The 6,187-nt window shown below is 41.2% G+C and overlaps 1 long non-coding RNA gene across 1 annotated transcript; it reads left to right on the forward strand.

Annotated features, from left to right (window-relative positions):
• The first annotated feature begins 3,484 nt into the window (after positions 1 to 3,484).
• On the forward strand, positions 3,485 to 4,295 carry LOC130164801 (uncharacterized). Its single transcript, XR_008826663.1, has 2 exons — positions 3,485 to 3,743; positions 3,851 to 4,295. It is a non-coding gene; the product is annotated as an uncharacterized LOC130164801 (long non-coding RNA).
• Positions 4,296 to 6,187: the final 1,892 nt, after the last annotated feature.

Here is a 6,187-nt window from a genome sequence, read left to right on the forward strand (position 1 = left end):
TTTTCTTTAGCTATAGCATATATAGTAAAATATGCTGCTTAAAACAACAACAACAACAACAACAACAACAACAACAACAACAATAATTAAGTCCAGTCTGGTACCTTTGAACGAAATGAGGTACAAAGTTCTGGAAAAAGCTCTGGAAACTAATTTATAATCATTCTATTGTTTGTGAATTTTAATCTTTGATTTTATTTCTAACTTTGACCTACTGACCAACAAAAAATGTTCCATCATCTGAAGACTAAGATGCATTTGAAAGCTCCAGAAAAAGCTAGTAAATGGATTGTGAACTGAGATGTTTTTTCAATGTTAGATCATTAATATTTGCTTGTGATTTATTTCTTATTTTAAATAAAATTTTGACCACCTACTCTTATCATCTCCTGAAAGTTATGCCTTCAATAGATTAATTATCACATGTTTTGCTGATACTTTCATCTTGCAGGGAACAAAACAATAGATCTTCACTATCCTATCGACTGTCTCCTTGCCAAAACACAGACCCACACGACTGTTTGCACTGCGCGTTTGTGTCGTAATTACGGCTGCGGCAAGGCCTCGCATGCACATTTCAACGTGCTCCCAGCACGGTGACGTCATTTGTTCTGCTTGTCCTCTCTGAAGGCACGCGGACGACGGGGTGGTTGTTCAGTGGCTGTAAACAGAGCAGAAGTAGGGCACATGCCACTGTGTAAATAACCATTACTATAATAATACTTCCCAGATCTAAACAGCAGAAGATTTTTTATAACTGAAGACCTTTTGAACAAAAATGCCAAACATCTGATACAAAACACATCTAGATATAAAGTGTAAATATTTCAGCATGGGCTTTTTTTCTGTTTGAGTGCTTGAGATTACTTGTCAGTTAATATTTGGTCATTACTACAATGCAATAAACACATAAAGCACATGTATTATTACAATGATAAGCTACACATGGCAGGAAATGTTTTTAAAATATCATACGTCCAAGTGCAAATGAAGAAATACATGCATAATCAGGAATTTAGATCTTTGTGCATGCACAAATATATTAGCAATCAATAACTGGGTCTTCTCTGTCATCACTTTAGCAACCCATCCAAAATATTATAGACAAACCCTTGTGTGAATGCCCCACTTTGTTCAACAGTCAGCAGTCTACTTGGACTCTGAGATCTGGTGGTTGGTAGGATACACTGTTTGCTGGAAATGGCAACGGATCTGTGAGACTCAACCACTAGGGCTAGAAATCCAGAGCATTGCCCTAAAAGCTACAAGGAGCTGCACAATTGGGTGTGACTTACTAGTAAATCTGATAAGGTTAGTACACACAATCTAATAATTTAATGATTAAATAAATTACTAATTTGGATTTGCAGGATTTCATTGGTTGAGCTACAGACAGCAAACTGACCAAAAGTCTGGTATACATGATTTGCACCAGATAATGACATGTGCTTGTGTTCTAGTCTTGCTGCAGACATACAGACCACTTACTGCACGGACATGTTTACCACTTTGTGAGTAACTTTAAACGAATAAGCAGGGTATTTAAGTTCAGTCGACTAAGGGGCAAATATACAGTACATGTTTCAAGCAACTTGCAATAGCAACTGTGTGTCATGTTTCTTGAAAAACAATACCTTACACTACACTTTAAATGTCACTAGTTTTCAATGTATCATGAACAAATAAAGTTCTTGTTGCTCCATTGCGCGGGGGGGGTGGGGGGGGGGGGTTAGAGTGGGTGGGGACTGGGGTTGGAGGTTAGGGTGTGTGGAGATTGGGGGTTGGGGTAAGGGGTAAGGGTTATTTTGCAGATACTGTTTTGTGCAGTCCGATCATGTGCACACGCCTGGCTTCTATTTGTGCACTGGCTTTCAACATTGACGTTCTGCCTGTTCCTGAGTAGAGGGTTCCGGCTGACCTCTTGTCTGATCCTGCGTTGGGGTCCTGGCCGATGTCCTCTGTGTTTCTTTGTTGGGGTCCTGGTAGATGTCCTGTCTGATCCACCTTCAAGAGAGATCTTACCTTTGCCTGTCTGCCCAGGTTCAGGGCTGCCCTCCAAAAATGGCTCCGCCTCTCTTTAGGCTGTCCTCCTGAGGTCTCCTGCTCTGTCTCCATCCTCCTCTGCTCCAGCAGCTGTTCGTCTTACATCCATTTTCTTCACCCTGCTCCGTCATCTTCTGCTGAATATACAAACACACATTACAACAGTGTTAGAGTTTTAAAGTCATGTTATATTGCTTACTTTTCTTATTTCTTTCTCTAAGGGCAACTTGCCAAAAGATATATATATATATATATATATATATATATATATATATATATATATATATGTATATGTATATGTAGAAATATTCTCTTGCCTGTTTTTCACAGAACAGCAGGTAGGCTGTTTTCCGTCACTTTTGACCACGGCCACTGTTGTCTCACTGACGTCCTTGTCATTGTAGGTCAGCCAACGGTCTGTCAAGTCTCTGGATGGCTCTCTGTGAGCACCGTCACAGATGTAATGGCCTGAGAGGAGAGGACACGCTTGTTAGTGGTTCATCATGAGAGGTAGAGAATTCATAAACCTTGACACATGACTCATTTTCAAAACATGTGTCTGCCAAGCACAACCAAACTCTTACCAGAGTGAGCTGTGGAGCCCAAATGGTTGATGATGCTCATCAGAGAGTAGCGAGTTTTTGTCTAGAAAAGAGCAGAGTTTCCAACAGTTAGCTACACGCACAGATACATTTCATTTTACCCCCCATGTATAACAAATAAAATGTGCCATTTCTTTACTGAACATCATCTTTACCTGTTCGTTGAAGCTGGATGCCAGATTCACCTCCAGCTCTCGTGACAGAACCACAGGGTTCTTCACTTTCCTCACTTTCCTCAAGTGAATCTAAATCTTTTGAGTTGGAGGATCAACACACTGTTGACAGAAAGAGGAGGAGGAAAAGACAAGAGGAGGGTAAGATCTCAAACTGACAGAGGAAGACACCTGACTCCACTGTGGTCAGATTTTAGGCCATTTGTGATGGATGTGATGTTACTCACTTGGGCAGGGTCAAGAACGAACTCTGCAGTGTTGACTCCTGAGCTCCACACTTAGTGATACTCCAGCTGTCCTTCCTGTAGCAGGGAACAGGAAGAAGAAGCAGGTTTTAGTTTAAATATCTTTATGGAAGATACAAACAACCATTTTTTGTGAGAATGGAGTGTGTTGGGGTTGAAATCACACTAAACGCAAAATAAATATTTACTTACTTTAAGGTACTCCTGAAGAGAGTGGCTCACTGAGCCTCCAGGCACCAGGTCCAGGGAGAGTTTCATGTAGTCCTCATCCCTCATCGCTTCGAAACCACATCTGCAGAATAAAGGGACAATTCAAATGAAACCACAGTCACAGAATCTGTGACGACACGTCCTGAATCAGTGGTTTTATACCACAAATTGACAAAGAAAATTTTCATAAACGAGGAATGAGGAATCTCTACAGCCTAAGAATAACAATGTGTGTGCCTGTGAATTCATACCCTTTGCAGGATTTGGTGCTCAACATCTGGAAGGTGATGGGATCATTGACAGGGCAGGTGTATCTGATGCCCGTATGAATTGCTGCTGTCTCCAGGTCGAAACTCAAGAGACCTCAGCATGTCGGCTGAGGAACTCATGGCCATCCTGCACAGAAACACACAGAACAGAAAGTGTTGGAGGTTGAAATTTAATGAAAATGAGAAACTACTTTGAAAAAGGTCAGTGTGGTACTGTGCTGTGTAATGTAACTAAAAAGGTTTACTAACTTTCTGACCGTTGCCCTTAAACTTTGAGTTATATTCAGCAACAGTTTGTTTGAATCCAGCTGGGACACATTTCTTCTGTGCCTTGATGTCAGTGAAGCGGCAGACTCCAACCTTCACAATCCCTCTGGAAACAACAAAAGCCAAGAGAAGATGATGTTTTTCAAAGTTGCTTTTACTTGATGTTGATCTGGATCATCAGCGGACAAACCAAGGAGTGAGAGCATACGTGTGAGTGTGTGTAAGGTGCTGTACCTCATGATTTGAGCTTGTGGGTGAGTACTCCACACCTTCTCCTGGTTGTGAACCTCCTGTATGAAATGAGGCAGCGTCTGGAGGCCTTGTAGTGTGGAGTTCATATAACAAGTCTGTGCCAGGTTGGGGAACCTTAAACACAACAAGACAGAGGACGAAGGACAGATTGGAGCTTGTTTTCCTCACTGTATGTTACAGATGAAGATTCATACTAAACTAAACCTGAATATTAAAACAACATATAAACACTCAGTGTGTGTGTTTGAGTCTCTTTGCCAGTGCTTACCCAAGGCAGACCAGCTCATGTTTAGAGAGGGTTTTCAATTCAGTGAAGTGTTTAGATATTTTTGTACACGGTCAGATATCACCCTGTAGACTCCCAACATGACCAGATTGGGTTGGTTGCCTTTTTATAGGGTCACTGATCTCAGCAGCAACTTCAGTGCTTGGCTCTTTGTCACTGCTGTCGTTGCTGCTGGCCACAGTCGAGGTGTCTTAGCTTCTTTATCCTCCTTGATTGTAGTCACCTTATTCATTTGGGAATAAGTATTGAAAAAAAAGTTAAATTCAGCCATAACATGTAGACGCTTCATGTTACTGTAACTGCTGGTCAGCTGGTAATACCAGCCACCAAGCTTTCTTCTTCTTCTTCTTCTTCTTCTTCTTCTCAGGGGTGGATGAAGCCTCCTCCTGGACACTAGCTTCTCCCTCAGTCTCCTTGTCTGTGTTGACACTGGTGATAAAGCAGAAGATGGCTGGTTCGTATCTTCTGCCACATCTTCGTTCGCCGTTTGCAGCTGCAGCTCAGCAGCTGAAACTTGTGAGTCACGTGTGGGTGAAGCCTCTTCCTGGACACCAGCTTCACCATCCTCTGTCTCCTCCATGATGCTGACACTGGTGAGAAAGGGAAACAAAGATGGTTCTTCTTCTGTATGGTCCAGTTACAGTAATGATGAGGAAATGTAGAGACATTTAACTCAGTGGCAAAATGAACTTTACAATTGACATTAAGTGGAAAATAATGAATGAGAAGATATGTTAATACAGAGTAAACACGTCATACCTCTTTTCTGTAGCAGAAGATGGCTGGTTTGTATCTTCTGCCACATCTTTATTCCTTGTTGGAGTGTCAGGGGTGGGCGAAGCCTCCTCCTGGACACTAGCTTCACCAACTTCAGACTATTCGATGGCACTGATACAAGTGATAAAGGGACACAAAGATGGTTATTCTACTGTATGGTCCAGTTACACTAATGAATCAACCTGGAGATATAGAGAAGGCAAACTATAAAAGGCACAAAAGTATAATGAGTTTATTTAATGGACCATTGTGTAGGATTTAGTGGCATCTAGTGGAGAGATTGCAGATTGCAAACAACTGAATAACCCTCCCCTCATCCCTCCCTTTCCAAGTGTGAAGAAGAACCTACAGGGGTCTTCATGTAATGTAAAAACAAGAAAAACTGTCTTTAGAGCCAGTGTCTGGTTTGTCTATTCTGGGCTATGGTAGAAACATGGTGGTGCAACAGATCAGGCTCCATAAGCTTAAGAAAACCTAATTCTTAGTTCCACGTGATTATACACCAATGAAAACATAATTATGAATATTATATTCCATTTCTGCCAATACATCCCCCTAAATCCACACACCAGTCCCTTAAATCAGTGGTGAAATCAACTTTACAATAGAGAGTAAGTGGAAAATAATGAATTATAAGAGACATTAATAGATAGATAGATAGATAGATAGATAGATAGATAGATAGATAGATAGATAGATAGATAGATAGATAGATCATACTTTTGTAAAGCAACAACAGCAGACGAGGGGCAACGGAAAGCACCTTGACATTGAGTCTCTGTTGGGATTGTTTATGCATATCAATGATGTGTTGATCAGTGCTGAGTTCATTTTCAGTAATCTAAGAGTCCAGGATATTTGAAGCTGGTTACCTGTTTACCTGTCTTACTATATTGGAAAGTCGGGTTTAGTCCAGTCTGGCGTGTCTTTGATGAGCTAATGACCAGTTTTTCTGGCCCCTTGTCTGCTGGAGGTAGTTGTCAGTGCACATCTGTGTGAAGTGAAAAATGCACTTTGCACGCTGTGATAACAACGTAGTATAACACAGTGAAAAGGGCACTGC

The sequence above is a fragment of the Seriola aureovittata genome, chromosome 23, assembly GCF_021018895.1.
Source record: "Seriola aureovittata isolate HTS-2021-v1 ecotype China chromosome 23, ASM2101889v1, whole genome shotgun sequence".
NCBI classification, from domain to species: domain Eukaryota; kingdom Metazoa; phylum Chordata; class Actinopteri; order Carangiformes; family Carangidae; genus Seriola; species Seriola aureovittata.